The sequence below is a fragment of the Dermacentor silvarum genome, chromosome 1, assembly GCF_013339745.2.
Source record: "Dermacentor silvarum isolate Dsil-2018 chromosome 1, BIME_Dsil_1.4, whole genome shotgun sequence".
NCBI lineage: Eukaryota > Metazoa > Arthropoda > Arachnida > Ixodida > Ixodidae > Dermacentor > Dermacentor silvarum.
This window is the reverse complement of record NC_051154.1, coordinates 96,056,537-96,066,536: the sequence shown is the minus strand read 5'-3', so window position 1 is coordinate 96,066,536 and position 10,000 is coordinate 96,056,537. Positions and strand designations below refer to the sequence as shown.

General features: G+C 46.3%; 1 protein-coding gene across 1 annotated transcript in view; it reads left to right on the top strand.

The window, feature by feature from the left end:
• Positions 1-10,000, top strand: part of LOC119432968 (voltage-dependent calcium channel type A subunit alpha-1) — a 472,601-nt gene that overhangs the window by 175,633 nt on the left and 286,968 nt on the right. The window lies entirely within an intron of this gene.

Genomic DNA, 10,000 nt, shown 5'->3' with positions numbered 1-10,000 from the left:
TTTCGTTTTGTTTTGTGTAGCGGTGGCTGACTTGTTTAACGACTCCTTGCCCTTGGATTTCGTTGCCGGTGATTGCTTCTTTGTTGACCACCACCCAATTCTCCTTACACCCTCCGCCCTCCCGCCCCTATGCCACCCTCCATTCTTCGTCGTGTTCATCGCGCCTGACCTTGCTGCGACTAAATTATTTTGGTGCCCTCTTCACCTGGGCTTCGGCCAGATGGAAAGCGCCCAGTGTGCGCACGCTGTGGAGGGTGCGTGCGTGTGTGTGTGGGGAGGAGGAGGGGGGGGGGGGGAGGTGCGTCGTTGTGAGCAGTATTACATATTACAGGGCGTAAAAAAAAGTGCCGCCCCATCGCTGTGTAGAAAAGATGGTATGGACCTTGCGTTCTGACCTCCAACTGCACAATCAGTCACACAATTCCGCCGCCGCGCCTGCACTGATCTGCGCGCTCGGTTTTCATTGCTTTTGAACGGGAGTGTAGATGTTTTTTTTTTGTTTTTTTTTCTACTTGCCATCCATCTATCGACGGCCTGACCTTTAGGAAGCAAAATAACATACTTAACCGACGGGACCAAAACAAGGAATCCCACGAGAAATGAGGCGAAGGTGGAAGCGTCTGCGAAGCCATCCCCATTTCTGGGCTCAATCGGTACGACCCCCCTCCCCGTTCGAAGCTAAACCTTGCGCCGCCCGCAAAAACTCCGTTCTTTTTTTTTTTTTTTTCGTGCTTGCTTCGCGGCTACTGTAGCCTGAAGCAATAAGCGAGCGTTCCTCCCATCGTGTACCGGCCGCAGTGAAGACTATACCGCAGTGCCGCACGGCTTGGTAACTTCCACTAATGCCTCGGCGAGTGTCTTGATTGTTGTTCCCGTAGTAGTTTCCGCTACATGGATCTGTGTGTGTGTTTTTTATTTCTCACATTGCGCATGGGCTTAGCTTGATCACATTGTGGGAATACCGAAAGTTCAATAGCGCAGGTGCGCGCGAAATCAGCACCGCTTTCCTATTATTATATTTAACTAAAGATATTCACTGAAGTGCGAAGACTACACCTGTATGTATACAAACCTTTCTTGTCATTTGGGCTTCATCTTACATCTACCATGTCAGTTGTAGCTTGTTTTTCAAGCTTTTGTCCCAAGGGTTGAGCTATTTTATTTCCTTACTTGAGCTTAGATATATTGGCGCCCTGAAAGGCGCACCAGGTACTTCTTTGCTCCTTATGAAAGAAAGAAAAAAAAACACATGGTAATACACTGTAGTTAATACACTTAATGCGCATGAATTTAAAGAGCGATTGAGCAATCGCACCGCGGTGAATCCTCGCAGCTCTCTCTCTCTCTCTCTCTCTCTCTCTCTCTCTATATATATATATATATATATATATGTGTGTGTGTGTGTGTGTGTGTGTGTGTGTGTGTGTGTGTGTGTGTGTGTGTGTGTGTGTGTGTGTGTGTGTGTGTGTGTGTGTGTGTGTGTGTGTGTGTGCACGTCATGTGAGCAAGATGACAAATCTCGAAGAATAAAGCAGGACACATATAGTACAGGTCAGACGTCACGCGAATGTTGAATATAATAATGCAAAAGGCAACAAGGATGCAACAACGCAAAAGACTGGCGTGCCGACACGTTGGCAAGAGAACACAATATTGTATGTATAAAATGACTACAATTTCTCAAAAGAAAAGTAAGACCAGGCAAGAGTTTCTAGCTATGGCTTGCTGGTCTTTTTTTTTTCTGCGATAGAGAGAGACAGAAGAAAGGGGGAAAGGCAGGGAGGTTAACCAGAGGGGAAGATCCAGTTTGCTACCCTACGCTGCGGTCAGAGGGGACGGGAGGTAAAGTGACAGGAAAGTAGAGATAGAGAAAGAAAGGGAGCACAGATGTACAATCACACTCGGTCACTCTCACCGCATACAATCACTGCACAGCACAGTAGCGCTTGTAGCATTGCAAACATCAGTTCAGGCTACAGCCGCTTGTCCAATTCTGTAGTCTTTAAAAACTGCAATAGAGTCTGTGTATCGACTATGTGGGTGATTTTTGTTTGAAAAAAGAAGTATAAAACTGCGCTTTAGTAAGGGTCTTAGTGCGACGTGGTGTCTACATTAGAGAACGAGCGGATATACGTTTTTGCTCGCATGGCCTTCATCTCACTGTGTATTTTCAACAGCGTACAATTCAGTGTAAATGACTCTCGTGTAGGTAGCGCCATGTCATAAGCTGCAATTGAGTATTCTTACGATACTGTATTCACATGTGACTGGAATGTTTAATTCAATTAGTGGATGAATGATGATACGGAACAGCCGCCACAGATTGGCTGCACTGAAGAGGCGCTTTGTAAAGGATTTTGCGACCATTGCACGTCCCCTTACCGACCTCTTGAACAGAGACGTCCCGTTTTTTTGGGGTCCTGATCATGCCGCATCATTTTCTCATCTCACTACTTTCCTTATTACGCCTCCAATTCTGGTCCACTTCGACCCGTCTGCCTCAACGGAAGTTCCAACTGATGCCAGTTGGCACGGCATAGGATCAGTGTTAGTACAACGCCAGCGTGGACATGATCGCGTTATAGCCTATGCCAGCCGACTTCTATCGCCCGCCGAACGCAATTATTCAATCACAGAGCGCGAGTGCCTCACTCTTGCGTGAACAGTTGCGAAGTTTCGTCCATACTTGTATGGACGCCCATTCTTTGTCATCACTGATCACCACGCTTTCTGCTGGCTATCCTCGCTCAAGGACCCCACCGGACGACTCGCTCGCTGGGCTTTACGCCTGCAAGAATATACCTTCTCCGTGGTATATAAGACGGGATGCTTGCACCAGGATGCAGGTTGTTTGTCCTGCTACCCAATGGAAGAAACGGCAGATGTGGACGCCATCACTTCCGTTTTACCTGCGTCCCAGTTGCTTCAAATCGGCAACGAGCAACGCCGTGTTCCTTTGTTACGAGCCCTCATCGACCGGCTGGAGTCAACGCCTGGTGACGCCTCACTCCGGATGTTTCGCCTCAAGGCGGGGACATTATACCGCCGAAATTTTGATCATTTGACCTTCTGCTCGTCATTCCATCACACCTGCGTTGGACTGTCCTCCACCAACTTCACGATGCTCCCTGGGCTGTGCACTTGGCCGTCTCGCGTACATACGACCGTGTACGCCGTCGCTTCGTTTGGCCGGGTCTTGCCCGCTCCGTGCGGCGTAACCTTGCCGCTTGTGAGCCATGTCAGCGCCAGAAGAAGCCCTCCGCGCTTCCAGCTGGATGTCTCCAGCCAATCGACGTCTCGCCCGAACCATTTTTCCGCGTTGGTATAGACCTTCTTGGTCCATTTCCTCTTTTGGACTCCGGAAATAAATGGGTCTCCGTCGCTACCGATTATGCTACGCGGTACGCAATCACAAGAGCCCTCCCGACAAGCTGTGCTACTGACATCGCTGACTTTCTTCTCTACATCATTTTAGTGCACGGTTCTCAGCGCCAATTACTCACTGACCATGGCCGTAGCTTTCTCTCGACAATCGTAGAGGACATCCTCCGCTCCTGCTCGACAAAGCACAAGTTCAGCACGTCCTACCACCCACAGACCAACGGCCTCACGGAGCGCCTCAACCGTACCATCACCAACATGCTTTCGAAGTACGTTGCGGCCGACCCCCACGACTGGGACCTTCATTTACCGTATGTGGTGACGTCCGCGTATAATTTATCGCGTCCCCACACCGCTGGCTATTCACCATTCTACCTCCTATGTGGCCGAGAACCCGCGTCGCCCTTGGACACCTTGCTGCCCTCGTCCGCACGTTCAGCCACTGAATACGCCCGTGACGCGATCGCACGCGCCGACCACGCGCGGCAGGTCAGCCGCACCCGTCTCGAGGCCTCACAGGAGCACCAGAGACACCTCTATGAATGCCACCATCGCGACTTGCACTTTTCTCCGGGTTCTCTGGTGCTTATCTGATCACTCATCCGCCGTGTGGGCCTTTCCGAAAAGCTCCTGTCGCGTTACACTGGTCCATACCGTGTGGTGCGACAAGACCGATGCCACATATGAAATCATCCCCGCCGACCCCTCAGCGTCGTCTTCAACTGCAAGTGAGGTCGTTCACGTGGCGAGACTAAAGCCATACCACGCACCTTTCACCGCGGATGTGTAGCTTCAGCACCGGGAGGGTGCTTCTGCTGCCCGGCGTGGTGATACGGAACGGCCGCCACAGTGTGGCTGTGCTGAAGAGGAGGAAGACGACGTGTTCCCACTTGATATAGCGTCGCCATCTTGGCCTCCGTTGGCTTCCGTGTAAATAAATTGTAAATGGCCTTGGGCATCAGCTACACGTAACAATATCAAAGAAACAAGTGCTTCTCTCACAATACTCAATTAATGTGAAGGATTAGGAGACGGCGTTCCGTGCATGTGAGTTAGTCTTTTCATTGCGCAATTATATGGACACACCAAGCGGATTTCTGCTGTCGTCGTCGCCGTCGTCGTCGCCGTGCGGTTCCATATAAAGCCCAAGGGCGATAAAATCGTCGCCGCGCGCTGAATGCTGTATGTGCGCTTAAAATCACGGGAGGGACGCGCGCTTTCACGGGGAGCGAACGCACGGCGGAGAGCAAACACGACGTCTTCCGTTGCGCGAAAGGTCGTGGGGGAAAGCGGGAAGGCAGCGCAGGAGGGAGGGGGTGCGGCTTCTGCTCTGCGAGCAACTGCATACTGGTACTTTACGCGGCGGTTGGCGGTCGCGCGCACCGTATCTTGAAAGCAATCGGCAACACGGCTCCTACCTTTGTATGCGCTGTGCCTTTCGCCGCTCAGTTTCCGTTGAAGCGATAGACCAGATGAACCTTCGCTCGCTGCTGCTGGCGCGCTTCATCACGCCAGCGTTTTGACAGCAGTTGTGTGCGGTCATGGAGTGTGGTCTATTCATGTTTGCTTGTGCGCTCTGACACCACGCTTGTTAATTCAGTTAGTAAGCGAATATGTCCAAGTTTATACAGCCGATAAAACTACTATCCTTACTCCGTGTAGCTCTCTACTAATTTGCTATCGCAACTGATGCTTCACCTTTCGGGCGGAACTGCGATTTATATATGAAACATTCACAGTGCTTATACCCATGTTTCTGCTAGTTTATTTTTTTCTGTCACAGTATCCTTAAAGTAAAGGGGCGTTTACCAACTACCCACTCAAGAAAATAACACCCTCGAGGGTGGATTAGATGTCGAGATACCGTTATTGCACCCTTACTTTCACTGAAAATTTTGGAAATGGGTGTACTCGTTAGCAGAACACCTTTAGTGAACCCTTTGAATAATTGCAGGGTGCTAAAAGAGTGTTCTGTGCGAAAAATACACCTTACAGAAATTCACGGTGCTGAGGCATACTTCAAGCAATTAAGTAAAAAGTCATGCAGGTTTATTTCCCAGCGTATTGCGCCATATAATTTTCCGAGCGTATCATATGGTCCCGGTAGGTTATGAATCTCATTCTACTACTTCATGTGTATGGTGTAACCAGCGAGGAAGTGGAGAGACCGAGCTGTGTCTTTTACTTCCTATCCTGCCTTTCGATTTTTACCATTGGCTTCGTTTAAATCGTTTAGGCTCGGTGTGTTTTATAGATCGCCGGTCAAGCGTCATCGAATCAGTGCGTCAGTCAATCATCTTCTTTCTGGTGTAGCATCGGCGCCCGCGCAATACTATGTGCAGTAAGTCTCGCACTGTTTCGTGCAGTATCAATTGGAATGAACATTCGTAGGTGCATGCCGAGCAATCTATTACCGCTAAGAACACAGCCTTTATTGCGGAGGTGACGTGCCCCACTCGTTAAGGGGAAGGACACTACTTTGTCCTCTTCTCTCCTTCCTGTCTTTCACATCTTATTGCTAGCTCCGCTAACATAGTTTCACCTTGTTGCTGATTTATAGATACACTGAGGCACTGAAGAGCGTGACGTTAGCCTATTAGAGCAGCTAGAGGCTCTACTGCACTCTGAAGGTGCTGTATTATTCTCCGTGTTTGTGTCGGCGGAGTGGTCGAGAGGTAACACTTCCGACTGGCAAAATATGTAGGTCCACAATTGCAATCCAATGTGCGCAGCTTTTAATCTTCGCTTTTTTTAATGAACATTGCTGAAAATACCTCGGCTTTACTTCGACGGACGTTCGAAAGACTAAGGTAGTGAGTGATATAATAAAATATATCCCTGTAAAAATAAAACAGTGAATATTTCGGCAAAACGCGCATTGGGGGAAAGGGTGTAATTCCAATACAAGATCACCCTTTTTTATTATATGGTATTTAGAAGGTGTTGACGCCTTTAATTGGCGCCGGCTATTCCTTTTCACCTAGAGATATGAAACAAAAAAATAACCTACACGCTTTAAAATTAAATGTCGGCTCCAAATCATAATAACACAAAGTCCAGTCACATAAGTACACTAATACCACACTAATACTGAAAGTCAACTCAGAAACACAGCCACACAAAGTTCAGTCACAAAGGTACATTAAGGTAAATACAAAATACAGTCACATAAGTACACTAATGCCACACTGAAGCTGAAAGTCAACTCAGAAAAACGGCACATAAAGTTCAGTCACATAGGTGCACTAAAGTAAACACAAAGACCGGTCACGTAACTGTATTAAAATCATGGCACATAAGATAGCATGGATTCGATTCAAATGAAGGTACATGAACCTAGGTGTTGAATTGACCAAATTCAGATTAAAAAATCACAAAGAATTAGGTTATCACAGATAAACACTCTTTTCAATAGTTTCCGAGAATATTGCTTGCTTCTAGAAATCTTTGGAGGGCCATCAACGCTCGCCTTTGCAACGAATATGTTGGCCAAGTACCTAAGACCTTCCTGAGGCTAAAGGGCTTGTGGTCTAATGTCCCTAAATCACGTGCTAAACGTTGTCTGTGTGTGTCGTGTCGCGGTCATTCTAACAGAAGATGCTGCACATCCTCATCCGCGTAGCCGCAAGTACATTCCGGACTATCAGCTCTTGAAATATTTTGTAGAAAATGTTTTGTGTACGCGGTACCCAGCCGCAGGCGGTGAAGGAGTGTTTCAAAGGCTCTGGTTGTATCCAATGTGGACGGGATTTTGAATTGAAGCGCAGGGTCAATGGGAAATAAATCTGAAGATTTCGAGTTCTGATCAAACCATGTCGCTTTGCAACCACGGACGCAATTCTCCTTGCGTTAGAGGGAGACTGTATCTGGCATTATTAATATGCGCTTGTCTAGCAGCCTTGTCTGCTGCAACATTACCAGGAATATTGCAGTGGCCAGATATCCATTAGAATATTTTTGTGGGAGTTGTTTCACTTGCCTTTGTAAGTTCCTTTAGTGTCTCATAAACTACCGCCATGTTTTGGGAATTGCTGATGTCACCACGAAGTGATGACAAAGCTGCTTCTGAGTCACAAAGGATGACCGATTGGTTCCCTTTTTGCGTTGAATTTATGTATGGTAACAAAGACAATATCGCAAAAAGCTCTGCAGTAGTTGATGATGTTGCGTGAGACAGTTTAAACGTCTGTATTCGGTTCCATTCTGGAATGACAAGGGCAGCTGTAGAAGAATTTGTTTGACAAGAACCGTCTGTATACGCTTGAACATATCCAGGCCTGGTACCGAAAGTATATCTGGTATAGCGCTAGTTGTTGGGCTGCTAGCATGAACATGTCTCGTTTGCGAATAATTTCGTCAATCGAAAGTTCAATTTTTTGGGGTGACAAGTCGCCATGGAGGGTAGAAAATATCTGAGATCCAAAATTCGTTATGTGGTCGTAGATTTTTTTGCACCTCAATCACAGTATTGATGTTCGCCCTGTCTCTCTCAGTAAGTGTAATTGCTAGTGAGTGTCTTTTGTGCTGCACTGAGACGCGAAAGTAGTGTCGACAGGTCTCAACCGTCCTCATAACAGGAAATGGAGGATGACGTGCCTCTGCAATTACTAAGGAACTTGAGGTTGCTCGAGGAACACCTAAGCATAATCTAAGGCTCCTAGCTATTAATCGTTGAAGTCGCTCTTCAGATGAACGAGAGATTCCATGCAGAACAGGTGAAGAATAAGCTATTTTTTGTTTTATAAGTGCATTATGTACTTTCAGTAGTGATGAAACCAACACTCCCCATGTCGTGCCTGCTACGCGGCGAAGAACATTTATTGTTGAGTTTATTTGTTCTTCAAGTGCTTTAATGTGAACATTCCAAGAAAGTTGTCTGTCTAATATAATTAACCCCAGAAATTTGTGCGGTTTTACTATGTCTAAACGTTGTCCCTCAAGGCACAGCTGAAAGTATCCTCTGGTAAAGGGCAGCACAGCCGTCTTACTGTAAGATGGCTCCATTCCTCTTTCTTTTAAGAATTTATCCACAATGTTTAGGCCTCCCTGCAAAGTTGATTGAACAAGGCTGGCACATGAACCAGACGCCCAAATACAAACATCATCCGCATATATAGAATAGTGTAGTGCAGGTGGAAGTCTTCCTGGTAAATCCGCCATTACACAATTAAAGAGAAACGGGCTTAAGACACTGCCTTGTGGGACTCCTTGAATAAGATTATGAGAGGAACTTTGTCCTTCGCTTGTTTGAATAAATATTGATCTACCATTCAAGAAGTTGGATATCCACCGTAGCGCCCTTCCAGAGACTGCCATTTCTAGCAGACCACACAATATATGAGCATGACTGACTGTGTCGAAGGCTCGCTTAATGTCTAAAAAAACCGCTATTGTGACATTTCTCTTAGCTCGTTCATGTTCAACATAGGTGAAGATATCCAAAATTGCATCCATGGTGCATCGACGCCTTCGAAATCCTGTCACGTGATCTGGAAGTACTTCTGTTTGCTCACACCACCATTGGAGCCTAGTGTCAATCATTTTCTCCATGACCTTGCATAAACAGCTCGTCAGGCTCACAGGAGGAAAAGACTCAAGAGATAGAGGAGTTTTACCAGGCTTCAATATAGGTATCACACGTGCTGTTTTCCAAGATTCAGGGACATACTCCTTTTTCCACAAGTCACTCAGTAACTCCAGAATTGCCAATCGACCATTAGGTTCCATGTTTTGCAACATACTGTATGTAATGTAATCTGGACCTGCAGCAGTCTTTGTCTTACAAGACGCAAGTGCACATTTTAGCTCATAGAAAATTCATAGTCTAATTGTAGAGGCTGTGACTGAAAACACGAAAAAACTTTTTGTTTTGCCATTTTTTCTAAATATTGAAACTCGGCACTAGTAATAGAAACGCTTGCTCTAGTTATAATCTTGCAGAATTCTTCAGCAATCACTAATTCTGAAGTATTCTTGGCTATTGAGAGAGCACGAAATGGTTGCGTTTGAACAACAGGGCCGCTTAATGCACGAATAGTCATCCATATTCGAGGAACTGGCGTCAGGGGAGACAACGTATTGGAATATTCATGTCATCTTTTTTTTTTCCTAATTTTTGTAGTCATCTTCGCATGACTGAGTGGACTTTCTGCGCATTTCTATATGCTTCTATAATTCCACTGCGGTGGTAAGCTCTTTCTGCTCTTCTTCTCATACCTCTCAAATGTTCATATTCTCCATCAACTGATGTGTATTCATCAGGAATGGGCACTTGTTTCGTACACAATTTCATTGTTTCTTGTATCACTTATGTGAGATTCTCTACGTCATTATCACGATCTACTCGACTGGACAAGTGTTGACGAAAGAGTTGCCAATTTGTTATATCCACGTATCTTCGTTTCGCAGAGCTTCTTAATCGTGGATGTGATATAAGAATTGGGAAGTGATCACTTCCACGTGTTTCTGCGTCTGTTGTCCACCCAGCATGGGTAACAAGATCATTAGAGCACAGTGTTACGTCTCTACAACTGGCATAGCGATATCCACGCATAAATGTCACAGATCAATCATTCAGTACTGACATTGCATATTTCTGCGGCGCATTGAACAATATTCC